At 39.4% G+C, this 27,361-nt stretch overlaps 1 protein-coding gene across 7 annotated transcripts in view; it reads right to left on the bottom strand.

The window, feature by feature from the left end:
- GLIS3 (GLIS family zinc finger 3) overlaps nucleotides 1-27,361 on the bottom strand; it is a 695,814-nt gene that overhangs the window by 404,298 nt on the left and 264,155 nt on the right. The window contains exon 1 of one of the 7 annotated variants that reach the window (XM_070794230.1): nucleotides 6,653-18,962. The exons of the other annotated variants lie outside the window; for them this stretch is intronic. The gene's annotated coding sequence lies outside the window, so the exon portion shown is untranslated. Of the gene's footprint in view, nucleotides 1-6,652; nucleotides 18,963-27,361 lie in introns of those variants that run through there. 7 annotated transcript variants of the gene reach the window in all.

The following is a 27,361-nucleotide window of genomic DNA, read 5'->3' as shown; positions in this document are numbered from 1 at the left end:
TAGAGATATCATGATAGAAGAGAGCTGATACCAAGGGAGTCAAGTTCCAAGAAGGAATGTTATTACACTTCTCCAAACCATCTTCTCTCTTTTTGTTAATAGCATCCAAATTTTGCCTTGGGAACCACCCTTTCCCCACTCCTAGTCATGTGATCTGGGCTTACTGATCCCATGCATAGCTCCAAAAATGAGCCATGACTGGCTTAAGTCAATCCCCATATCAAAACCCCTGGCCAGAGTGACTGATTGGTTCAAAGATGGGCAGGAATTCAAGCAGAGACAATGGGATGCAAGGAGATATTTGCTGGGGCTTCTGAGGGGAAAAAAAGACATTTTGGATGTCTTTTTCTTGTAACATTTAATGTGAGAATGTATATCTGGAATTGCTTGCAAATATATCACTGTAAGAGGGGAAAGGCTAGAGGTGAGGTATGGCACTAAAGAGCCAAAGAAGGAAACCAAAACATGGAAGGCAAAGCAAAGACATGGAGACAATCCAGGTTCTTGGTGAATCATTTCAGGCACTGGATTATGCCTCACCTAAGGCCAGTACTCACTTCAGGATTTTAACTTATGTGCACCAAGAATTCTCCATTATGTTTAAGCCAGTTGGAGTTGGTTCAACAAGACAAGACAAAGAATCCTGGCTGATATAAGGGGTCACTAGTGACCTGAAAATCCCATGGACGGAGGAGCCTGGAAGGCTGCAGTCCATGGGTTCACTAAGAGTTGGACATGACTGAGCGACTTCACTTTCACTTTTCACTTTCATGCATTGGAGAAGGAAATGGCAACCCACTCCAGTGTTCTTGCCTGGAGAATCCCAGGGACAGGGGAGCCTGGTGGGCTGCCGTCTATGGGGTCGCACAGAGTTGGACACAACTGAAGTGACTTAGCAACAGCAGTGACCTGAAGCAAAGCAGTTTCAACTGATTGGTAGATACATTAAATGTGGTTGATTTCTCCTTAAAGAAATTTGAATGAAAAGAACAAAATTTAGGTAGCACTCAAAGAAAGATCAGTTGTGGTCAAAAAGATTTTTAGTGTTTGGCTGGTTTTGTTTTGTCTTGGTTTGTTTTAATGCTCATTGTGTGCTTGCTTGCTTGTTTGTTTTAACATGCAAGATACCTGAATCTAATTTGAAAACTGATAGTAAGGATTTAGAACAAAGGAGAGATGAAGGTCTAGAAGAGAAAGTGAATAACTGGTACAAGACGCTTCCACTATAAAATTATGAAGGCAAAGTCTACCTGCTTTTTGGTCAATAAAACTAAGAAATCTGTAACAGAACTGTCTGGAAGAAAGATCTTAAAGTGTTCAAGGAGATTTGCAGATTAGTTTTATTTCCTATACTTTCACTGGAGACATTATATTAAAAAAAATCAGTTTTTATTCTGGAAAGAAGAAATTTCAGGGAGGCCATAATGAGAGTCTTTCAAAAATTTACAAAAAGATTGACTTAAAATCTCAGGTATTTTTAAGCAGGATCTTTAAAGAGAAAAAATTATGCATATGAAAGTAGAAATAAGATGTCCATTTTAGAGGAGTGCATTTGAATATTTGGATACTTACAAATTGAACATTATTAAACAAACAAATTAAAAAAAAATCTCACCAAATTTCAATACACAAAGACTATCACTAGTTATGCCCTAATCTTCAAAGAAGTTTATTTCTTACATATGAAAATTACTATTTCCAACAGAAAACTATGTAATGTAAAATTCAGAATGCCTACCAGTCAAAAATACAGGCATAGCTTTATGAACTGCTTAGGAAACTCCCAAATAGACACTTTAGACATTTAAAGAAACCTCCATATTACCTAACCTTTGAGTTCATTGAAATAACAAAATGCTTTATAATCTCTCCCACAGTAAGTCACTGGGCTGGAAGAACCATGGGTCTCACACCTCAAATTCTCAGGTCTAATGAGGAGTTTGAACCATCCATAAATGAAATGATATATCTGTGAAAAATGCAGAATTGTGGTAACTGCCTGAATGAACATCTTTGATAGATATGAACTCTGGGTCAATTTACGCCGAAGCTGAGCTGTTTAACAGTCTATTGAAATTTGACCTGTCAAATCTGGGTACAATTGAGAGATTAACATACCTCTCACATTTTAATGTAGATACTTGGCATATTGCACTGGGAGGAAGCTGGGAGGGACCAAATCCTTGATACTGAAAAACAACAATTTTAACATTCTTATTTGGACATTCATGTCTGTAGAAACCAAATGTATTTTTTGTGTGTGGGGGACAGGAGGGGCTATAAGCTGATGAAGACAACCTGCCCTTTGAAAACTACAGAATCTTAGACTAGAGGGCACCTAGAAAATCATCACATTCATTCCCTACCTCCAGGTCACACTTCCAATTTCTAATGATTTGTGAAAAATAATCAAAATTCTCTTTCTGTAAACCAGTTCCCTTTTCTGATCTAACCCCAAATCCTCTCCTCACACAAAGCAGCCTCTCCTGTAGCTGCCTCCTAAGTTCTCCCACTGTGGGCAGGGGAAGTTGCCTCTCCAGCCTTACCTAAACTCAAAATGCAAAAGAGACATTTGCAGAATTAGAGTATGCATTTTTCCCATTATGCCTTTTCCTCAAAATGATGTTTACAAAGTAATTTAGAGACAGGTTACAAATCTGGGATTAATGGTTATTCCTCTTTAAAGTTAATAATAGCTGATAATAATAGCTAACATACTGCTATGTACCTTACACATAGAAAGATCTTTATAGATAATGTTTCATTTCACCTTCACAGCAATGCTATGACATAAGCATTCTTTTTCTAATTGTGCCTGTACAATGAGGAAGCAGCAATACAGAGGGCATAAATAAGTTGCCCAAAGCCACACAGCTCATGAGTGGAAGAGGGGGCATTCAGAGCTGGCAGACTTGCCCAGGGTCCATGCCCTTAACCACTGTATTACACTGTCTCTGAGCAGGGTAGGAGACAGGGAAGCAAATGGAATGGTTTGTTAAGATCACTCTTAGGTCAGAGATTCTACAATTCTAACTTCGCTTTATCTGGCTAAAGTAAAGTCCTTCTACCTTAACCGTCACAGAAATATTATACCTCCTTTGAGCAAAGTTGGGGGCAATGCGAGGGTGCTTAAAATAGCACAATTAGTGTGTGTGATTTAATAGCCATTCTCTACATCAATAGCAAAGTTACTTCTATTCTACTAACGTCACATTAACCTCCTTTTCTGTCAAGTGCAGGCCTAAACAGGCCTGTAGTTTTCATTTTACTTCACTCTCTGGGGAGGAACTTTTACTTGCCAAAGCAGTTCCTTAATCTAAGAAACTAGCTGATTTCTAAAACATGGCTTCTTTACATGACTACCAAATACACATTCCCCCAAGTTAAATGACAAAAGGAGAGCTGATAATTAACATGCTTGGAAATGGGGGACGGAAAAGATTTCTATTTTAGATCTTGAGACTGCAACGGCCTTGGACAACTTCTGATCTCTCTGCAGTTCAGCCTGACGTCAATGGAAAAGGGACTGAGTGAGAACTGTGCCTCTGAGCAGCTTCCAAAGAGTGGTCTTAAGAATATAAAATCTACTAAGTTGCTCAACATGGTGTAGCATGAGTGTTTGAAAACAAGTGTGCTATTCTGCTCCAGCTGAAGTGGGCTGGGTTAGAAAAGGCTGTTTCTACTCAGGGCCCTTTTGTGAGTGGAGATTATGCAATTTAACCATGTCCCCATGCTCTTTGTAAAGTGTGAATCAAATTTTCTGTCAGGGAATAGTATTTTCCACACCCGTGTAGAGAATAATTTGAAAACCCCAGTGGCTTGCCAGTTTTCACGAATTCTGGCTCTATATGACCAGGGAACATGTAATTTTTTGCCTATAGTCTAAACCAATCTCCGCATGCCAGGAGATGAAGCTCTGTGGGTGGTCGCTTCTTGGTAAAACTGATATCCATCACCTTGTATGCCCCTCAGTAGAGGTGAACCCATGGCTAGAAAGTCTCCAGCTGTCGTGACATTCCTTCCCGAAACTTAGGCTATTGGAATAGTAAAAGGGTCCCCAGTTTCTCTGATGCTACACTCCCTCAGTAGAACACTACTGAGCATGCCCATCATAAATGTACATTTGTTTTTATGTAAATTATATACCCATGCTAACGTCCATGCCAGGTACATCACAAAACATATACATAAAAGTACCATTTTAAAAGAACACATGAAAAATAGATAAAATTATAGATTTTCTTCCTGCACAAAAATGGATACCTATCCTCCACTTTGGAGTCCCCTGATCTAGCCCAATCTCCTCATTTTATAGATGAAGACACTCCGCTCAAAGAGGTAAAATGACTTTCACTGGGAGTCATCACGTTCACCTAGAACCTACACATCTGGACCCTAGCTCAGTGCTTCTTGAAGTTTCTCAACATCAGTCTGTGCTACCTCTCCTAGGGACATTTGGAGAACACAAGGTCTCTGAATTTGTCATAATGCCTGGACGTGGTGGCACTCACGAGTGCAGGTCAGGGATGCTAAACATTCTACAATCCAGGGACCAGTCTTCCACACAAAGAATACTCTAGTCCAAATGACAAGAGGGCCATGCTGGGAGCAACTCTCTCAAGATGGGCTTCTTTTTCCCAAGTTTTTTGAAAATTCGTGACAAGTCTATGTTATTCTCAATGCACAAACCATGCTCCTGGATTCTTATATGTCACATTCATTCCATTTCACTTTTCTCTATAACCTTAATCGTATTTGTCAAAGAAACTCATCATTAGAGCCCTTGTAGAATTCCTATCATTTTATGATCCCCTCTACTAGGATTTCTTAACCTTGGTACTATTGACTTTTGGGGCTGGATGATTCTTTGTGTGGGGAATTGTCCTGTGCATTGCAGATGTTAAGCAGCATCCCTGACCCCTATTCACCAGAATCCAGTAACACCCTCCCCCCAGTTATGCCAATTAAAATACCCTGCATACATGCTACGTCACTTCAGTCATGTCCAACTCTTTGCGACCCCATGGACCATAGCCCGCCAGGCACCTCTGTCCATGGGATTCTCCAGGCAAGAATACTGGAGGAGATCCTCCTCCTCCAGGGCATCTTCCCAACCAAGGGACTGAACTCACATCTCCTGCAGCTCCTGCATTGTAGGCATATTCTTTATCTTTGAGCCATCAGAGAAGCTTCAAAATTCATGCAAGCATTCCCAAAACCACACACAGTTGAGAACCACTGCTCTAGACCAAAGCTGCAAATGAGAAAACTATGCAGGCATAAGGAGATGAGACATCCCATCACCTCATCCCTAATTTTTTCTGTTGACATCAGTCTATGGCTTGGTGTGAATTTAGGGTACACAGTTCACAGATGTAAGGATGATGTTTTGTTCAGCTTGGTATCTCCAGTGCTAGTACAATGCCTGGCACATGGCAAGCACACCATAAGTATTTACTGAATGAAAGAAGCCTTCTTCAGAACAATACATACTTTAGTTATTAACTCAAGCTTTAATAAATGAGCCTAATTCCAGTAACAGAAATCCCAAAGACCTTCTCAAGAAAACACCTATTATGATAGCTTTGAAATGAATAAAGGATCTGTGGTGTGGTTAATCATTCCATCTTTGAACAATCCAACCAGAAAGTAACCATCAGATTATCATGCCAGTTGTTATCAGTGAAGTATGGCATCCAGTTGCCTTTCCTATTTTGTCATGGCCTTAGTTTATCTTAACATCCCTCTGTATTATCTGGGAAAGCATTTGAATTGCCAATCTGAAAACAAGGCTTTGCAACATGCTTTGAATTAGAATAGAATTTCAAATTTGGCCTACTTAAATTCATATCTAACACGCTATTTATGACCTCTAAGCAGGATATTTTTTTAAGAGCAAACTTTAGTAAGCTGCCCTGGGGAATTTTTTTTTCTTATCTTGGGAATCTACAATCCAGAAAACCTTAGCCTTCAGTTTAAAAATAAGCAGGGCTCCCTAGAAAATGGTAAAGCCTCAAAATATAGAACGAAATACACTTATCCTGCTAATCCAGGGAAGAAGGGGCTCCTAGAGGCCTACACCAGGTTCAGGGTGTAGCTTCACCTGCCCTAATTCCCACAGCTCTGGTCAAGCAGTCTCTTCATGGTCTCACCAATAAGCCGTGGGTCATCTCAGTTATGGGCCTTTTCTCTACCTGCTGGTCTCTACCTGGAATGTCCCCATTTCTCTCTCCCAAGTAAACCCCAAATACTCTTACCTTCCCTTATCCAGGAAGCCAAGCCCAACACCTCCAGCTTTCAAAGATAGTCCTCTACTCAGAGCTGCTACCGTACTTATCTGTACCATACATTTACCCACTTAAGTAAAGGTTCATAGAGGTTTCAGCTGTAGCTTCCTTTGGATTAAATTGGTCTCCCCAACAAGACTAAATTTCCTAGGTGTCTATGAAACCCACACCCACCAGCATCTAGCTCAGTTGTGGCCACATGGTATGAGCTCAATAAAAACTTGTTTACACCGCTATTCCAGATTGTTCGAATGTTCGAATCTGCACCCTGTTCTTTATGTACATTTTTTCTGGATTCCATGCGATTGTGTAAATTCACGGTCCACTGGGCTCTACTCTAACAAAACCACAAAATGAATTCTCACCGGGATGACTTTAGGCAGTGAGCTTTCCAGCAGACTTCTAAGACAGATTCCCTGAGGAGGTTTCATTCACATCGGTGCAGAAAGAGACCTATCAAGCTTTGCCACAATCCTGCCAATCCCTTATTCTGCAAGGAAAGAGACATTGTGTCATTTAACCGTCAGCTCATAACACAGGGTGGTGGGAGAAAGAGTATGCAGCCTTGGTTAAACTTAGCCCTTAAGAACAAAGGTCACACAAGATACATTGCTGGTAGGAATGTAAAATGGTGTGGTAACTTTGGAAAACACTTTGGAAATTTGTTAAAAAGTTAAACATCACACCCATTAAAATGATTCTATTTTTTAAAAAAGATTTTTTAATAGAAAATAACAATTGTTGGGGAGGATGTGGAAAAATGAAAACCCTGGTACCACACTATGGAAAATAGTATTGAAATGCCTCAAAAAATTAAATACAGAAATACTATATGATCCAGTAACTCCATTTCTGGGTATTTATACAAAATAGTTAAAGTCAGGATCTCAAAGAGACATCTGTACACACATGTTCATAGCAGCACTATCCACAACAGTCAAAAGGTGGAAACAACCCAAGTATCCATCCACGGATGAATGGATAAACAAAATGAGGTAGATATATACAATGGAATATCACTCAGCCTTAAAAGTAAAGGAAGTTCTAACACATAGTACAACCTGGATGAACCCTGAGAACATTATGCAAGTGTAATTAATAAGTCAGTCACACACACAACACACACAGATACTGTATGTTTTCACTTACATGGGTACCTAGAGTAGTCAAATTCATTGAGACAGAAAGTAGAATGATGGTTGTTGGTTGTTAAGTGGGAGGGAGAATGGGGAGTTGTTAATCAATGAGTATAGGGTTTAGTTTTGCAAATGAAAAGCGTTCTGGGTATTGGTTGCATAACAGTGTGAATGTATCTAACACTCCTGAACTGTATACTTAATGGTTAATATGGTAAAGTTAATGTTCTGTGAATTTACACTTAAAAATAAATTTACCCAACAATCTCACCCCTAGATATCTCCCCATGAGAAATGAAAGCATACATCCACAGAAAGATCCATATGTGAATGTCCTTAGCAACATTATTCATAATAGTCAAAAAGTGAAAATAACCCAAATATCCACCAACAGATAAATGGATAAATAAAATATGGTACATCCATACAAGGGAATATCATTAAATATAGAAAGAATTAAATACTGATATTCACTACAAGGATGAATATTAAAAACATTTTGCTAAGAAGAAGAAGTCAGACACAAAAGACCACATATTATATGATTTCATTTGCATGAAATGCCCAGAAGAGACAAATCCACAGAGATGAAAAGTAAATCAATGGTTGCCTGAGACTGGGAGTAAGAATAAGGAGTAACTGTAAAATCACAGGAGTAATTTTTTTGAAATGCCAAATATGTTCTAAAAGCCGGTTTATGGTCACAGTTGCACAATTCTATTAAGTCACTGGATTCCATCTTCCCAAGCATGGTGTTGAGTTGTACATGAAATTACACCTCAATTTAAAAAATTAAGCATAAAAACAAATAACAAGGGTCATTGATTTGCTTTATTCATGAGCATGCTTCCATCTCTTTTCTACCCCAGTGCTTGAATTTTAAGAGTGTCTTCTAATGGGCGCCTTCATTTCAGAATCATACTTGCTACTCATCACACCTTAGAAAGGAAGATGGATCATCAAATCTGTTCATTTATTCCATAAGCAAATATTTACTGAGGCACTGTCCTGGGTACTTAGGGCAAAAAAGGAAACAAAGAAGATGTGATTACTTGCAGCCCCAGGGCTGAGAGTTACAGACACAAAAGTGGGCAAAATGAAACAGTGTGATATGTTCCACAAGAGGGGAACACAGGTGTGACAGAGCATACAGGCACCTCATCTTAATTTCCATATCAGGGGGATCCTGAAGAAACTCTGAAGTGAGGTCTGAAAAGCAAGAATGGAAACAAAGAGGAACCAGGGAATAGGAAGAGTTTTCCATGCAGAGAGAACAGACAGCAGATGCAAAGGCCTAGAGGCAAGGGAAATGAAACATTTGGAGGAGTGATGCTGCTCAATCATAGCGTGAGAGGTGAAGAGTACGAAAAGAAATCTGAGGGAAGTAAACAGGGGTCAGATCATAAAGAGCCTCACAGGTACATCAAGGATTTGGGGCTCTATCCTAAGTGGGAGAGGAAGGCAACAAAGTGTTTTCAGCAAGTGAATAACGTGATCAAATTTGGAGTTCGTTGGAGATAAATTGGGGAGGAATCAAAACTAGAAGTCGGAAGTTCCATTAAGAGTCTGTTATAGATTGATGGTGGGCTGGGCCTGAGAAGAGGCAGAAGCTGCCATGACAAAAGTATCTGCCTGCATGGGAGGTGGCTTATGAATGGCCATGCATTCTGTCCATTCATGGGTAGGCCTTGGAATAAAGTACAAGGTCCTCCTGCAGCTAACCACACTAAGACTCTTATCCTAGGCCCTTCTCCTCCAACTGTTTCCTTCGACTCAAACACTCTCCTTAGCCTCTGTAATTCCTATGCATTCTTGATTTCTCAGTTTAGAAGCCCTTCCTCCAAGAAGCCATCTCTGACAACCCCTGACAGCCACATTCTAGGCTAGAAGCCACTCCTATATGCTCCTTTGAAACATGTGCCAATTTCTCTGTGCTGTGCTGTGCTTAGTCGCTCAGTTGTGTCCGACTCTTTATGACCCCAAGGACTGTAGCCTAACAGGTTCCTCTGCCATGAGGATTCTCCAGGCAAGAATACTGGAGTGGGCTGCCATGGTCTCCTCCAGGAGATTTTCCCAACCCAGGGATCAAACCCAGGTCTCCTGCATTGCAGGCAGATTCTTTACCATCGGAGCCACTAGGGAAGCCACAGCATTATATTCTTCTGCAAGTGCAAATGCCCAAAGATCTGTTTTATCACTAAATGTGTGTTATCCAGTAGAACTTTCCATGATAATAGCGATATTTTATATCTGTGCTGTCCAGGATAGTAGCCATTAATTACATGTAAGCATTTGAAATGTGGCTAGCGTGACAAAGGAACAGAACCTTTAATTTTATTTAATGATATTAATTTACATTTAGATTTACAGGCCACATGTGGTTATCCTATTGGACAGCACAGCACTACACATTATAATCCGTAAACACAGGCACTGTATCTTTTCACTGCTGAAACTCCGAGCATAAAAAAGCATGGGGTAGGGATTTTCCTGGTGGTCCAGTGGTTAAGAATCCACCTTCCAATGCAGGAGACACAGGTTCGATCCCTGGTCAGAGAAATAAAATCCCTCATGCCACAGAGCAACTAAGCCTGCACACTGTACCTACTGAGCCCAAGCACTCTAGAGCCCGCCTGACACAACTAGAGGGCCCAAGTGCCACAACTACTGAAGCCCACGTGTTCTGGAGCTCACGTACCACAACTACTGAGCTCGAGAGCCACAACTAGTGAGTCTGTGTGCCTCAACGTTAACATCCCAAATAAGCAACGAAGATCCTGCAGCAAAGATCCCAATGCACCCAAATAAATAAATAAATATTTTTTTTAAAAAAAGCATGGGGTACATAATAGGAACTTGATAAATATACAAATAGTTATATAATGAATAAGTAATACAGACAGGCTTAGAGTTCCATAATTTCATTCATTCATTCATTCAACAAACACTTATCAAGCACCTACAACGTTCCCAGTACTGTTCTAGATACCAGGGTCATAGATCAAGTACACTGCTTTTATGGCCCTTGCACTTTAATGGGAAGACAGAAAATAAACATTAAGCAAAACGAAATTAAACAATTTCAGAGAGAGATGCTATGAAAAAAAATAAAGCAAAATAAAGAGATAGAGAATAATGGAGACAGCATATGCTGGTTTTAAAGATACTTATTTCACTAATAGTATTTGCCAGAGCCTCTGCCACCCCAGCATTCTAGCACATATCAAACAAAACTCATGATGAAAGTTAATGGAACAAACTTTAACAGAAAGTAAGATAATTGCTCAGAAATAAATTCTGCTCTCTGATCATCTTGTCATAAAAGCTTTCAAGTAAGCATTTGTGTGGATGAAGGCAGTGGCAAAATTGACCCATATTCTGTTACAGAGCTATTAACGTGTCAAACGGTTAGCCTCAGCAGGCAGAGAATTTCTGCAAACTTTGGGGGAAACATCTTCCGAATTACTCAGTGTCACAACATGTGTCAGAACCAGCAGCCAATCAAAATCTCCACCTGCAGCATGTATCTTCTGCTTTGTAATTTTATTGAGCATCTCCCTAAGCATGAGGGACAGAAACCCACATTAAAAGAGAGAGAAAGGGAGACAACTTGAGCAGAGCATGTCACACCATCTTCTTTCTTTTGGTTTTCATTTAACTTCTGAATGTTCTTTATCCCTGGTCATAAAATCTCCAAGAATGCTGTTGTTGTTCAGTTGCCCCGCCATGTCCAATTCTTTGTGACCCCATGGACTGCAGCACACCAGGCCTCCCTGTCCCTCACCATCTCCTGGAGTTTGCCCAAGTTCATGTTCATTGTTTCGGTGATGCCATCCAGCCATCTCATCCTCTGACGCTCTCTTCTCCTTCTGCCCTCAATCTTTGCCATTTCCAATGAGTTCACATCAGATGACCAAAATACTGGAGCTTCAGCTTCAGCATCAGTCCTTCCAGTGAATATTCAGGGTTGATCCTGCTTAAAATTGACTGGTTTGATCTCTTGTGTCCAGCACCACAGTTTGAAGAAATCAATTCTTTGGCGTCCTGCCTTCTTTACAGTCCAGCTCTCACAACTGTATGTGACCACTGGGAAGACCATAGCCTTGACTGTACAGACCTTTGTTGACAGAGGAATGTCTCTGCTTTTCAACACATCATCTAAGTTTGTCATCACTTCCTGCCAAGAAACAACCATCTTCTAATTTCATGGCTGCAGTCACCATCCGCCATGATTTTGGAGCTCAAGAAGAGGATGTACATCTGTCACTATTTCTACCTTTTCCCCTTCTATTTGCCATGCAGTATTTGGGGCCAGATGCCATGATTTTAGTTTTTTTTTAAATATTTAGTCTTAAGTTGTATCCTTTCCTAAAACCAACATTATTTCATAATTCAGTATCTTGCATAAAATGAAACTTTCCTCAGCTACTTCAGCATCTAAACCATGGGATTACAAATCATGTAGCTGGGAAACATGTTAGAATATAAAGTGTACTTCATATGCTGGAAAAAAATGATAAGGCTGGTCAACAGCATGTGACTTGTTAATCACTCACCCAAGAGGAAACTCCCCAACAAGATCATCTGGACTTTAAAAGTATTTTCCCAGTCTTCCCTGGTGGTCCAGTGGTTAAGAATCTGTCTGCCAATGCAGGGGACATGGGTTCAATCCCTGGTCCGGGAAGATCCCACGTTCCTCACGGCAACTAAGGCCATGCACCACAACTACTGAAGCCCTCACACCCTAGAGCTATGCTCCGCAGCAAGAGAAGCCACGGTAATGAGAAGCCCACACACCACAGCTAAAGAGTAGCTCCCGCTCACTGCAACTAGAGAAAGCCCTCAGGCTGCAACGAGGACCCAGCACAACCAAAAATAAATATTTTTTAAAAAAGAAAATTTCCAAAAAAAAAACTTCCCTCTTCTCCAGGTTGTGAAACAGGGCAGGACAGCACTCTGTAGTTTAAAAGCCCTGTATAAATGGTCATTAGGAAAAAAAATGATGACTTTTGCTCTCCTAGCACAGTCACAATGTTGGCTTACCTGGTGCACAGGTAAACCAATATTAAAATGTAGAGAAAAGAGATTAAAAACATGACCTCATGCAAATAGAGGCAAAACTTCACTGAGATAACCTCCAGACTCCTTGTTGGAAGGGAGGATTAATATACAAGCAAATATACCTATATGCAAACCCTCCCACCTCACCTCTGAAATTCTCCAATTAGAACTGATCTAAACTTTTGCATGCACAGTCATTGGTCATATGCTTGCCAGTGAAGGGGCAGGGAAGACATGCATGTGTGTGCATGCTGTATATATGTGCACATACAAATAAATGGGCATGCATATATTATATATACACTCACTTTCAGGTAGGAAGGGAGTACACTCCTTTTGTTAAGTATATGACAAGCTTTTGTGGAGGTGGACATATCATTTATCATTTATGATGAAAAAAAAGTATGTTTGGTTTTATTACCACTCAATTAAGAAAAGATTCCTGGATTTTCCAATGTTCTACTTTCTTCTTCCAAACATCCGAAACCCTGAAGCTTCACCATAATACCATTGCCTGAGTCGATCCCATGGAATCATCTTTCTATGATTCAATTTTGATGCACTGAATGTTCCCATCATCAGCATCCATTTTCAACACCTACTGAAAGCTCTAGACTCTGAAAACATGTCTGCGTAATTGTATTACTTCAAAGTTTCCTCATGATATTGTGTTACTACAAAGTCATGTTCCAGCTCTCAATGTTTGTTTTCTTCAATAGTACAACGATATTTAGTTGGCATTTGCCTGCCTTTAAAAGAAAGATGAACTCAGTTGTTTTCAAAATCCCCCTTTCTTAAAACAGTTCTGCAATATAAGGATATACACAGGAGAATTTAAAATCAAAAATAAGATTCTAATGCAATTCTAAAATCAAATATAACTCTCGTTTTGATGCTGGACTCTATGTTGTTTGGTATGATGATGGTCCCATTGCAGCCTTCCTAATGTTTGAGAAAATCATGCCACATAAATTCCTTACATATGCTCAGAGAAGATTGTTTTTTGTAAAAGTCTTTGACTTTTCCTTCTATTTAAATAGACAGATGCCAGGGCAGTTTTTCTCCCCTAGTTCTAAATTAATTCCATGCAAGGAGAAAATGTGAGTTGAACTGGCAAAAACATTAGACTTAGAGAACCCCATCAGGGTTCTGAAGGAAGGCTAGAGAGAGCCAAGTTCAACTGCCACATATAAATTCACTGTGATACATACCTGGTTGTTCTTTGTTCTTAGTCCTATCCCAGTTATTTCTGTGGTTTCTAGTACACATCCAGTCCAAGGCAGTCTAGGACTTAGGTTTCAAAACTCCTCATATGTTCCTGGTAAGTTTATTCTTACTATAGCTATGGATCTGTAAATATTCATTCTCTATCTGATGAGCAGGATATGGGGGAGGGGGTTGTCACAACAAAAAGATGAAGCAGACAAAGAATGTCACATGCATTGTATTAAAAATCAAAACTCCTCCTCTCTTGAATAGCAAATTGGAATCAATCTGATTTGCACAACAGCAGAAGAGAATGGAGATCTCAATACATTAAAGGGTGAACATTCAAAGGGGAACAGAGCCACACTAAAGGGACTGCTGCTGCCAAGAGCCGAGGCACTGGAAAATGTGCTGGTGAAGCAAACAAAGGAGAGGGTAATGTTTCCCAAGTTTACCCCAGTTTGCTTTTGTCAGCCTGTTCTGTGATCTCTCCCACTCCCAAGGAACAATAAAGAGGGTCTGGAAATGCGAAGCCGGGCACCAGAGTGACTGGTTCATGAGCACAAAAGTGGTTACCCCAAGAAGCCAAAGAGAACTTTCATGCTTCAGAAAAACCGTGCAGGGAAACACACAGAGCATAGACGTGACTCATTCACTTGGCTCAGACCTTGATACCTGTTTGTAAGCCATTAGACATAAAATCATTGTGGCAGTAAGAAAATTATTTAGCCTTCTCCCCCATGACAACTATCAATATAGGGCCTCTTACCCTAAACATGGACGGGCAAGTGACTCCTTCCAAAAAGGGGGCAACACGGGCAAAAATTTCTAAGACGGAAAAACTGTAAGTGTATGCACCCACATAACAGTGCTCAGTCTGGACTGTCCTTGTATATGAAAGCAGCTCCTTCTCTAAAGAGACTAAGAAATGTCATTTCTTGGCATTAGTTGACATTTCTTGGTTCTAAGGGAGGCCACTTGCAGTTATTCTCAACCCCTATATTTTTTTTTTCTTTAGAAGACATGACTTCCTTATATATCTTAAAGTGTTACACTCAAAAAGGTAAAGCTAATATAATTTAATTTACTTGTCATATAGCCTGAGCCAGGGTACTCTATCTGTGGTCTTAATAAGTAACTCTACAACAAAGAATCAAGAGCAAACTCCCCATTTTCTGGTCACTTTCATTTGGCATCCCAAATCACAATTCAAACAAAATTAAAATAAACACAGGGATTTCTGTGGAATTAAATTTTGCAGCAGCATGAAATAGTATTTAATAAAACAACCAACAGACAATAATGGCCTCTCTAAAATTAAAGCAAGATGAGGACTTACAAACATATGGGACTTATTTAGCATCTGTTATGAGATTGAAAAACTCATCAAAATGGACTTTTCCTTCTCCTTCTATTTCCATTAAGATTTATTTAGATTCTACTCTAGAAGAGATGGAATAATATGCCTTAAAGTAGAACTCTCCTGATTTGTACACTTGATCCTATCCCTAACTCAATCTTATCATCTACCCCAGTTGATTAAGCAGAAAGACCATACATCATCCCTTATGTGTTGCTTCCCTTTTACCATAATATCCTATCAATCAGCAAGCCCTGTTGATGATATTTCCCAAATTCATTCTCAGTCTACTTTCCACCTCCATTACAACCACTGTGGTCTAAACCAGAGCTCCAGCGCTATATGATAAAACTTTCCACAATGATGGAAATGTGCATATGCGCACTGTCCAATATGGCAGACAGCATATTGGACAGCCACATGTTTCTACAGAGCACTTAAAATGTGGCTAATGTAACTGAAAAAATAATGATTTTAGGTTAATAAATTTGGGGTAGAGGAGAGGATACATTAATGTTTTTAAACTGTCTTTCCATATCCTATTTCTTGAGATATGTTGGATTGGTTCTCTCCCCTTCTTTTGACCCCAACTTCATGCTATCTTCAGAGAAGTATCTCCACTACTCTTTTCTACCTTTTTTCTCTTCTCATCTTTCTCCTACTCCACAAATTTCTGCTTATCTCCCAAGTTCTCATGTAGAAAAGTTTAGCTAGTTTTTTGTGTGAGCTGTGCTTAGTCACTTCAGTTGTGTCTGACTCTTTGCAATCCCATGAACTATATAGCCTGCCAGGCTCCTCTGTCCATGGAATTCTCTCGGCAAGAATACTGGAGTGGGTTGCCATGCCCTCCTCCAGGCGATCTTCCAACCCAGGAACAGAACCCATGTCTCTTGCATCTCCTGCATTGTAGAATGCAGAATCTTTACTACTGAGCCACTGGGGAAGCCCTCAACTTGTTTTTAACTGTTCTTTAAAAAATTGTAGTAAAATACAGTCCCTAGTTCTTTTTAATTGATATTTTAAAAATGGTAGCAAAACATACACATAAAATCTACCATTTTAATCATTTTAAGAGTACATTTCAGAAGAGGCAAGTACGTTGACATTGTTGTGCAAGCATTCTCCAGAATTCTTCATCTTGCAAAACTGAAACTACACCTATTAAAACACTACTCTCCTCTGCCAGGCCCAGCAACCACAATTCTACTCTATGAATTTGACTAATCTACATAACTCATATAAATGGAATCATACAGTATTTATCTTTTTGTGACTCTTTATGTCTCAGTTAACATAATGTCTCCAGGCTCATCCATACTATATAGAATGTGTCAGAAAAACTATTACATATGGCTGCTGCTGCTGCTGCTGCTAGGTTGCTTCAGTCGTGTCCGACTCTGTGTGACCTCACAGACAGCAGACCACCAGGCTCCCCTGTCCCTGGGATTCTCCAGGCACTGGAGTGGGTTGCTGTTTCCCTCTCCAATGCATGAAAGTGGAAAGTGAAAGTGAAGTGGCTACCAAATTGGACAGTCAAGTCTAAATAATCATCATTTTTCTCCTAGTCTCCCATACTCACTCTTTGCTTCCTAAAATGTATTCCGTACATATCAGTCAAACTGATCATTTAAAATTACAAATCACAATACACCAAATCAGGCTACACCCTACCATCAGCCTAAAACACTCCCCTGGATTCATTTTTTTCATAGCACTCATAGCCAACTAAAATAATCCTTAATTGTTTCTTTATTACCTGTTTCTTCCTCTAAAATATAAGGCCTATGAGAGCCAAAATTGGTCAGCATGGTATACTTCCTAACTCGAGCAGTATCTGGCACCGAAGTAGAACTTAGTAAGTAATTGCTACAGGAATAAATAGATGAATTTGGAATAGATAGTTTTTAAAGTTTAATTTTATCTTCTATGTTACACTTTACATAGCAATCCTCCACTAATGGAAGTGATTAGTGAGTCCATCCATTAATATAACAAGTGCTTTGAGCCTCTGCACCTACCAGGCCAGGAGGCTGTCTTGAGATATTTATGCCCTCTTACACAGTCCCCTTTGACCACTGACACAAATCCAACAGAGAACTGACCAACATCAGGCACACAGGCTACAGACGCTAGATTTACGTCCTGGAACTATCTGAGCAGTTCAGGAATGCCACGCTCTAAACCTGAGCATCTAAAACAGTATGCCCTTACTAGGAGACAAGTGTAACAAGATAAGGGAATCTGAATACTCACAGTCCCCAGGCCTGTTTGACTGCATCCTCCACAAGTCTTAGCCATTTAACTTGGTGTGCTGAACAAATACACCATTTTCTATGTGCCTCAAGATATAAAAACTGTTGAAAAGTACTGCTCACCCACTGAACCGACTCTTTAATAAATGTGCTCAAACCCCAAACCCTCAAAATATTACTCAAATATTTATAAATCAGTCACTTCTCTCATATGCATAGTAAACAGGGAGAAAGATGAAAAAATACCAGTTACAAATGTGACTTTAGCTAACATGATTACTATTCTAAGCATCTTTCAATGAAAAATATTAGTATTTTTTCAAAAGTCACAAATAATGCAGCTGAGCTAAGGGAAGGGAGAGGCCATGGCTGGTACAGTTAGCATGGGCAGCAGACCATAATGGACTAAACAGGGAAAGGGGTTTGTCCCAGATGATGTGTTTATTAGCCATCTGTTGGAGAGGACTCCGTAGGTTCAAGAGGACTCAGGAGATAGCCCATATGGCCAGAAAGTTGAGAAAATAAGTAAATATACCAAGAATATAGGAGTAGGGTTCTCACTGTTTGAGAAGGAGACACATGTGTGGAAAAAGATACGACTAGGATAAGCCTTGTGGTATTAAATTGGGAATTAGAGGCATTGGTATGAACTCAAGTTTTTTTTTTAGTACCTATAGTTAGATATGGAGAAGGCACTGGCACCCCACTCCAGTACTCTTGCCTGGAAAATCCCACGGACGGAGGAGCCTGGTGGGCTGCAGTCCATGGGGTCGCTGGGAGTCGGACACGACTGAGCGACTTCACTTTCACTTTTCACTTTCATGCATTGGAGAAGGAAACGGCAACCCACTCCAGTGTTCCTGCCTGGAGAATCCCAGGGACGGTGGAGCCTGATGGGCTGCACAGAGTCGAACACGACTGAAGTGACTTAGCAGCAGCAGCAGCAGCATAGTTAGATATAGAAAGACATATAGATGTTCGGAATGATGCTAAAGCTGAAACTCCAGTACTTTGGCCACCTCATGCGAAGAGTTGACTCACTGGAAAAGACTGTGATACTGGGAGGGACTGTGGGCAGGAGGAGAAGGGGACGACAGAGGATGAGATGGCTGGATGACATCACTGACTCGATGGACGTGAGTTTGAGTGAACTCTGGGAGTTGGTGATGGACAGGGAGGCCTGGCGTGCTGCGATTCATGGGGTCGAAAAGAGTCGGACACGACTGAGCAACTGAACTGAACTGAACTGATAGATGTTCTTGTGTACACAGTATATAATATATACGTATATATATTTCCTAGTTCTTCCTGCTGAGAGGGCCTAGGAGCTATAATATCTCAGTAGCAATAAACACATCTACCACGCAGACCTTGGGTTTCTAAATACCACTCTCCACAAAAAGGAATCAGGGCTCTTTAGAGGAGTGACTGATTGCAGGGCTGAAGCAAGAAAGAGCTAAGTAAACCAAGAACATCTAATTATAGCAGAAAGTAAAATCTGCTCAAAGAATGATAGAGACATTTCAAAAGGACTTGAGACAGTTTGAAAGGGATCCCACTGGACAAATCTGGGACATACTGGACATCAAAATAAATATTGATAGCAATGGTTTATAATGTGTTGAGAAAATTAAAATCCATCACATACTATATAAATAAATAATTGTTACTGTGGAATTAAATTAATAAATTTAGAAGGAATGGTAAGAGTAGAAAATAATCAGTGTAACTAAAAGCAGAGAGTAAAAGTTTGATGAGGAATAAGATATTTAAAATAATCTCAAAGTATTTCCATACCAAAAGCTTGTTCCACTTATAAATTCCTGAATACAAAATATTAATTAACTTTAGAGAGGAGAAATCTGGCACACACTATCTTGACCAAGATACAGAAATTAACATTACCAGCACTGGACATATTGATGCCCCAGTTTGATTCCTCGAGAAGAACACAGCATCCCTTCGGAGGTCTTTAGACCCAAAGCACACAGCCATGAGCAATATGGACAACATGAGAAGCAAGTGCTCTTCAAAAACATCAACGCATCAAAGCGTTTAAAAAAAAAGAAAAAGGACTAAAAAATACAAAAGACTAAGGAATTATTCCTGATTAAAGGAAACCAAGAAACATGACGAAACAATGTGTGACATTCGAGGTTGCATCCCAGAGCAAAAAGGAAAAAGAAAGATAAGAGAAAGATTTCTTTTTCTTTTCTCTTCTAGGAAATATACACTGAAATATTTCAAGGTATTGGATCATGTCTACAACTTACTCTTAAATGATTCAGACACAATACATACATAGAGATGTATAGATATATGTCAAAACTTGACCTTTTTGAAGAGCAGAGGAAGAGAATAATAAGACAAGAAGGAGGTAAAATGCTAAAATTTGGGGAATCTGGGTAAGGAGCATGTGGGAATCCAAAAAGTTGCATTAGCCTTACAACTATTTTTTAGGTTTGAAATTGTTTAAAAATGTTTTGTTAACGAAAAATATACAGGTAAAAAATAAAACAAATTATTTTGTATTTGTAACCCTCAAGTATGTATAAAATACACATATAATACAAGGGCCATAAAAAATCTAAACAGACATTTTACCAAAGAAGACATACAGATGACTAATAAACACATGAAAAGATGCTCAACATTGCTCATTATTAGAGAAATGCAAATAAAAACTGCAATGAGATATCACCTCACAACAGTCAGAATGGCCATGGTCAAAAAATCCACAAACGACAAGTGCTGGCATGGATGTGGAGAAAAGGGAATCCCCTTGCACTGTTAGTGGGAATATAAATTGATACAGCCACTATGGAAGGCAGTATGAAGGTTCCTTTAAAAACTAGGAATAAAACTAATATACAATCCAGAAATCCCACTACTATGTATATACCCTGAGAAAATCAAAACTGAAAAAGACTCATGTACCCCAGTGTTCACTGTTGCACTATTTACAACAGCTAGGACATGGAAGCAACCCGGACATCCATCGACAGATGAGTGGAGAAAGAAGTTGTGGTACGTACATATGACGGAATATTACTCAGTCATAAAAAGGAATGTATTAGAGCCAGTTCTAATGAGGTAGATGAACCTAGAGCCTATTATACAGAGTGAAGTAAGTCAGAAAGAGAAAAACAAATATCTTCTATTAACACATATATATGGAACGAGAAGGATGGTACTGATGAACCTATTTGCAGGGCAGCGATGGAGACGCAGACACAGAGAACAGGCTGATGGACACGGGAGGTGGGGAAGAAGGAGACGGTGGGATGAATGGAGAGAGTAGCACGGAACTGCATACACTACCATATGTGAAATAGAGCCAATGGAAACGTTCTGTATGACTCCAGGAACTCAAACCGGGGCTCTGTAACAACCTGGAGGGGTGGGAAGGGGTGGGAGGTATGAGGGAGTTTCAAGAGGGAGGGGCCATATGTATACTTATGGCTAATACCTATTGATGTATGGCAGAAACCAATGCAATATTGTAAAGCAATTATCCTTCAATTAAAAATAAATAAATTTTTTAAATATATTTTTAAAAATACAGGGGCCATAAAACTAGCTGGAAAAAATTTTTCGTCACATTTTCTTACAGGAGATTTTGAAAATTATCTAGATTTAATTTAGGCACCTGACCTAATTTTTCCCTCTTGTGATATCAAAGAATGCCTAAAGAAAGAACTACCAACACACAGAATGGAAAGTCTAACCCTTAACTTTGGCTAACATGAGATTACAGCATGAGTGAAAGGGGCAAAGACAACATATGGAAATACCAAGAGCCAGAAACAATTGAGAAAAGAACTGTGTGTAGTGACAGTGAAAGAAAGAAGAGGCCAAGGCAAATGAGATGATAGGAATCAGATGATCTGAAAAGGCAGTATCATCTGTCTTTAAGCAAGAAGAAATTCCAGCACTAGGAATAATCTCTAAGAGCTCTTAAAAGGGAGCCCAGAAGCCACCCAGGCAAATTTCCCAATGTAAAGGGGAGGAAATTGATAACCTGACCTAGGTCATGGCTTGTCTCTAGTCCAACGAAACTAGACAGAACCTAGAGCTCCTGCCTCTTGGGCTACCACAGCTCCATCTTCTATGAAAAACAGTTGGGCGAGGGTGGGGTGGGGCAAAGGTGATCCACCTTTTTGGCAAGCCTAAGAATAGTTTATGCCACGAAACTAGTCAGGAGTCTCCATCCTACATACAGGTCTGGAAGATGTCCAAATCAGCTGCCTTGGACAGAACTAGAAAGAGGAGGGAGAAGCTACATAGGCTCCAGGGATGATGGAGTTGGAGTTTTGCCACAGGCCCAGAGGACCCTCGAGGTGTCTTTGTATTTGACCTTTCATGCCACTGGTACTACCTCCAGAATCCTCTCCCTCCTTCCCTTTTCTCCACCCAGAGTAGTGAGACCATGTGTGTGACAATGCTTTGCAAGCTCTAAGTTTGGTATAAACATAAACCATTATGGACCACAACTTCTCTAGACACAGTAGCAACGTGTACCTTTCTCTTTCTCTTCTTCTGTTGCAACTCCCAAGCAAAATATTATTCTATCAACCCTGCTTTTCCCACTATACACTTATCTAAAAGACAACCTCTCTGCATCAGATTCTTCATGACTCAATCCTTCCCAAAAGCCTTACACTGACTCACCTTACCTCCTACAAAATGGACACACAGAAATGAGATGCTTAGAATGGGCCCACCCTTGTGTTAAACCTTTTCATTCATGAATCACTTAACAGTCACCACCAACGACCATCATAAACAGATCCAGCCAAGACTTTACTTAACCCCACAGCATCAGAGCTCACCAAATATTTCAGGTCATGATGTGACTACCTAGTGTCAAGTGCTTGCACAGATCACTAATTCAGTATGCAAGTCTGGGGATGTAAGGGTCAAAGAACAGTGGTACTTTAACAGAAAGAATAAAGGTGTCACCTGAACCAAGTCTAAGCAGTACCAAGGTCATAGGAATGTTATACTTGACATGCTAAGCAATTTAAGTTAAAAAAAAAAAAAAGTAGTATATGTTTTGCATCTTAACACATTGGCTTAACAAGTGCAAATGTTTGAGATAAAAGACATCAAACTCATTTTGCTATCAGTAAGATGAAAAAGATGTGGCATTCCATTTCTTGAGCCAACAGGTTCATTCACAGGGTTATATACCAAGCAGAAGGGAAATAATAGATTATGACTCCATTCTGTTCATCTCAGTAGCTTTCAGGTTAACTCCTTTAACTGCTATTCCTTACACAATGAGAGAGAGAAAAAAATATTTTTAGGTAGGCTTGAGTTTTTTGAGGAAAGAGAAAGATTACTTTTAAAGTACTTACATCTCCCACACCTATGCTCCGCAAGAGGGATTCTTTTTAGATTTATGAGATTGCTTTGAGATAATCTGGCCCAAATTGTTAATTTCTCAAATTAGGAAAGAAAAGACAGATGGAGAAAGGATGTAACATCTGCACTGTCTCTTCTTCCCCTCCACTCCAGCAATCCCCATACATCTTAGAGCTGGAGAGAGAATTTTCAAGTCCCAGTCCTGTGTGTCTCTTGGTCAAGCCATTTAAACTCTTGGGTGAGTTAGATACGATGTCTTCTCATAACCGATGCTTCCAGTGTTTACATTCTATGATTCACTACCCTATGTTAAAAGTTCATATGTGTGCCTCTCAAAGACACAAATTGCCTCACAAATTGACCAGAAAAAGTCAAATTTCTCTAAAATCCCTCAAACCCACGGACTGATTCTTTTGGAGACCCACTCTCATTTTCTCTAGAACCTAAGCCTCCTTGTTTATTCTCACAGCTGATTTCATGATTCCTTGATAAAAGAAGTTTATTTTACTCTGCCTGTAAAATGCTACAGGAACCTCTTAAACAACTGCTGTTTGTATTAGAAGCCACCTTCCATGAATGTGAGCAAATAAGTTCACTATAGAAGCCAATCTAAAATCCCTCAGGCTTTTAGCCAATATTTTAAAACTGCATCTATGTTTAAAAATTATGGTTTGGGTTATTTTTAAATTTTCATAAGACACTGATGCTTTTCTACATTTTCTAGTTATGTCTTTGACAATAGTGTTAAGTGTATAAGGAGGGGCATTCCAGGCAGTATAATTACAAATTTTAGAAATTATGCATTTTGAGACCTGTTCTCTGTAAATTTCAGATCCAATTTTGTAGGCTTAACAGTAACTTCTGTGAAAACAAAACAGACAATATACAGAGATGCTATCAAATTCAATGGCTTCTATACAACGAACAGCCAGAAAAAAACCCACCACAGTAAACTGCTAAACTCAAAATTAGAAACATGTTCAAAGTGCCAAATAGTAGGTATTTATACCAAGACAGGTAACGCTCCCACAGTCAAACAGAATGGGCTCAGAGGAAACTGTCTTCACTGAAGACCTTTGTGCTCTGATATAAACCCACCAACCTAACCCTGAGCCTTCACTCAACCCCTGCAGGCCACAGTTCCCTAATCCACAAGACTTGAGGAGGGAACCAAGGTGATCTCAGAGATTCTTTCTAGTCCTAACATACTTCAATCTTGATTAAATACAAGCAACTAAAAACTTGCTAACAAACAGTGAATTTGTCAATTTTTCATCTGGCAGTTATACCGATAACAACGTCAACAAATACACGAATACTTATCATCAAGACATCTTGTGGGATGTTGCTCACCACACACTGTCCTCTTTTATGACTCCCTGGGAAAATCTTTTGTCCTGTGTCTCATTAGGAATAGCCCTGCTTCACTATTGAATCTTAAGGGCAGTATGAGTCACACTGTTGATTATGTTTCCCTTCTTGCACTGTCTGCAGGACAACTGAGAACACGATCTTTGACTCACCTCTCACAAATGGTGCAGGACCCTATGAGATGTGTTGGGGAGCCTAACTTAACTCTTTGTTTCATCCCACTTTCCCTTAACTTCATTTCCTCGCTTAACCTTTTTTTCATCTTTTTCTATTGTTTATATCTTTGAAAGCTACTTTTAATCTTTTTTGACACAAAGGAGATATTTCAAGCTATTTTCATTCACTGACATCAACGCTACACAGCAGAATCACTGGCATTTTTCAAACACTGTCACTACACCAACACATAAGAGCATCCAAACACCCATGTAATGTTCTCTCATTTATGATTCTATGCCAAGATTTAGATCACAGCCATCACTTTGAGTATTATTATCATTACTACAAAACTTTTAAGCCCTTATGTTTACAAAGATCTTCATAGTATTTCTCTAGAGAGCCTTCACATTTGTTAACTCATTTGATTTTCTCAACAATCATATGAAACAATCATGAAACAGTTGCAGGGGTTATTAATATGACTATCTTCAGGCTTACAGATGAGAAAACAGGCTTGGAGGGGTTAAGTAGCTTGTCCACACTGACAAAGTTAATAAGTTAATAAGGCAAAACCACAGGCTTTTTTCCCAAGTCTAGTATTTTTCCCCATAACTATAAAATGTTGTCTCATATAGTTTACTCTTTGAAATTTTGTCCTAGGATCCCATGACTCAGATGTTTTATTTAGTTGGTTTTCTAAGTAGTATCAGCCTGCTAGTCAAAATCATGTCAATTACTCTTTGGTAATGGAACCTCAGCATGATGAGAACTAGACAGCCAAGACTCTGGAAAATGTTTTAACCATTAGAAAATGCATGAGTAATTTATTTCCTCCATTGGAATTCAGTGATGGCATTAAGAAAACTCATTCCTGCAGCCTAACAAGGAACATAAATGCTTTAATGTGGTCTGCTAAACTAGTCATACAGAGTAAAATTGCCTCTTGAGTCACTAGAGCTAGTAAAAGCCATTTAGTAGTAGAAGATGAAATTTAGACAAGGCAGGCTGAAGAGAAGATCTAACTAACTGCTTCTTGATAATGAGCTCACACTACTTCAACCACATCTAAGAGAAAGAATCATAAAGTTCAAATCATATTAATTTCCAAGTCATTGACATTGCTAATGTGTGAGAGGATGAAATGTTGACAACTTGAACTCCTGAGACCCTGAATAAACCAGAGTCTATTCATTCTACAACTCATGAATTTGGGAAGTACGGGAACACTGCACATGCAATTTATCTGAGTTTTAATTTCTTCAGGGAAAATGAAGAACAGGAAGGTCAAACAACACTTTCTAACTCAACATTCTATGATTGCATGAATACCTATTAGCACCACCTACTTGAAATATTATTATTTCAACAACTGGCCAGAATTTTAAAATATATTTATATAATGTGTGGGTAATGGGTAATGTTCCAGCACATTTAAATCATTATTCAGGAATTTGACTATTTTCCTTTAATCAACTTCAAACATTACTGGTTTGAATTACAAATTCCTGCCCACGAGACAATGTATTCATATGTGTCTTTTTCAGCAGACTGTGCACTGGATGCTCAAGTTAATTCTGTTTTTCAATATCTTGAAAAATAAGGATGAACAGGAGTAAGTTTATCTCTTTTTTATATATATCTTTTTATATATACATATAGCCTGTATTCTCCCCAGCTTATCCATAAAACTCTATGAAGATACAACCATATATTTCTTTTGAACAATGTATGCTCAGTATTTAGTGCACAGTCATTAGAATAAATATATGTCGAAAAATGAAAAAAATTACCAATAAAAACAAATTACAAAACTCAAACAGGGAAATATGGGCTCTTCTGTACAGAAGTTTAAACAGTGCTATTGTTGTTGTTCAGTAGCTCAATCGTATCCGACTCTCTGCGAACCTACAGACTGCAGCCCACCAGGCTCCTCTGTCCATGGGACTCTCCAGGTGAGAATACTGGAGTGGGCTGCCATTTCCTCCTCCAAAACAGTGCTATGCCTAGACTCAAACTCTGTATCGCTACCTAAGGAGAGTGAAAGCCTAAGGGAGAGTGAATGCTAAGAAAAAGCTAAGCAAGGTAAGAGAACTATATGGCTTCCTGCTTCTTACTGAAGTAGAACTTTATACCACTGCTTCAAAGTATGGAGATAACAAGGCATGAAATGAAGAGCCAAGTCTCCTTCTGGTTACCCCTTATCTGTGTGACCTGAGGCAAGTTAGTTAACTTTTCTGAACCTTGACTTCCTCTACCACAAAATGAGAAAGGAGTAATAGTATTCACCTCATAAAGTTGTCGATGATGACTAAAAAGATAATGGGTGTAAAATGTCTAGCTTATGCTGTTGCTAAGGCGCTTCAGTCGTGTCCGACTCTGTGCAACCCCATAGATGGCAGCCCACCAGGCTCCCCTGTCCATGGGATTTTCCAGGCAAGAGTATGCATGACCTTAATCGGCGGCTAGTATTATTAATTAATTAGTTTGAAGTAAGTTTCTAGACTATCATTCCACCAGGTATTTTTAAAAGAATCTGAATTATTCATCTCTGAGAGGGGCACAGTTGATCATATATATATATATTCTATATATTCATATTATATTTATACATATATATACATACATACATACATACAAAATCCAGTGAGAGTAAACATTGAGAGCAACCTTGGGGGAAAAAAGAAACAGAAGTCCTAGCACATAAGTAAGAACCAAGGGAGAGGTCTGCAGGAAGATGATACTGTGTTCTGTCCCTTCACTTTGCTGATGGGGAGTATGCAGAATGAGACAGGTTTCAGTTGGAACCTCACAAAGCATCCCTACTTTTCTCTTTCTCTCTCTCTTGGGTTTTCTTCTCTAAGGTAGGTAATCTTTCATGGGACAAGAAAGACAGGTCTGAGCTGCCAGACTCCCAAAGATGTCTCCGGGTCATGTTATGTTACACACACACACACACACACACACACAAAAGGTTAGCTCCACATAATGATGGTCTGTTTTGAATGGACAGTTGGGAAGAGCTATTGATGGTCTTAAAGCAAAAACTGCAGAAAAGGCAGTGACTCCAGGATTATATTGGCCTCTTTGGTACAAACTCTTGTCCCAACACAATGGCAAAATATGAGTCTGAGAAACCAGCTTTCAGCACAAATAGTCTTAATT

Source organism: Bos indicus, chromosome 8, assembly GCF_029378745.1.
Source record: "Bos indicus isolate NIAB-ARS_2022 breed Sahiwal x Tharparkar chromosome 8, NIAB-ARS_B.indTharparkar_mat_pri_1.0, whole genome shotgun sequence".
Lineage (NCBI taxonomy): Eukaryota > Metazoa > Chordata > Mammalia > Artiodactyla > Bovidae > Bos > Bos indicus.
Note: the sequence above shows the minus strand (reverse complement) of the source record. Positions and strands in the feature narration are given on the sequence as shown.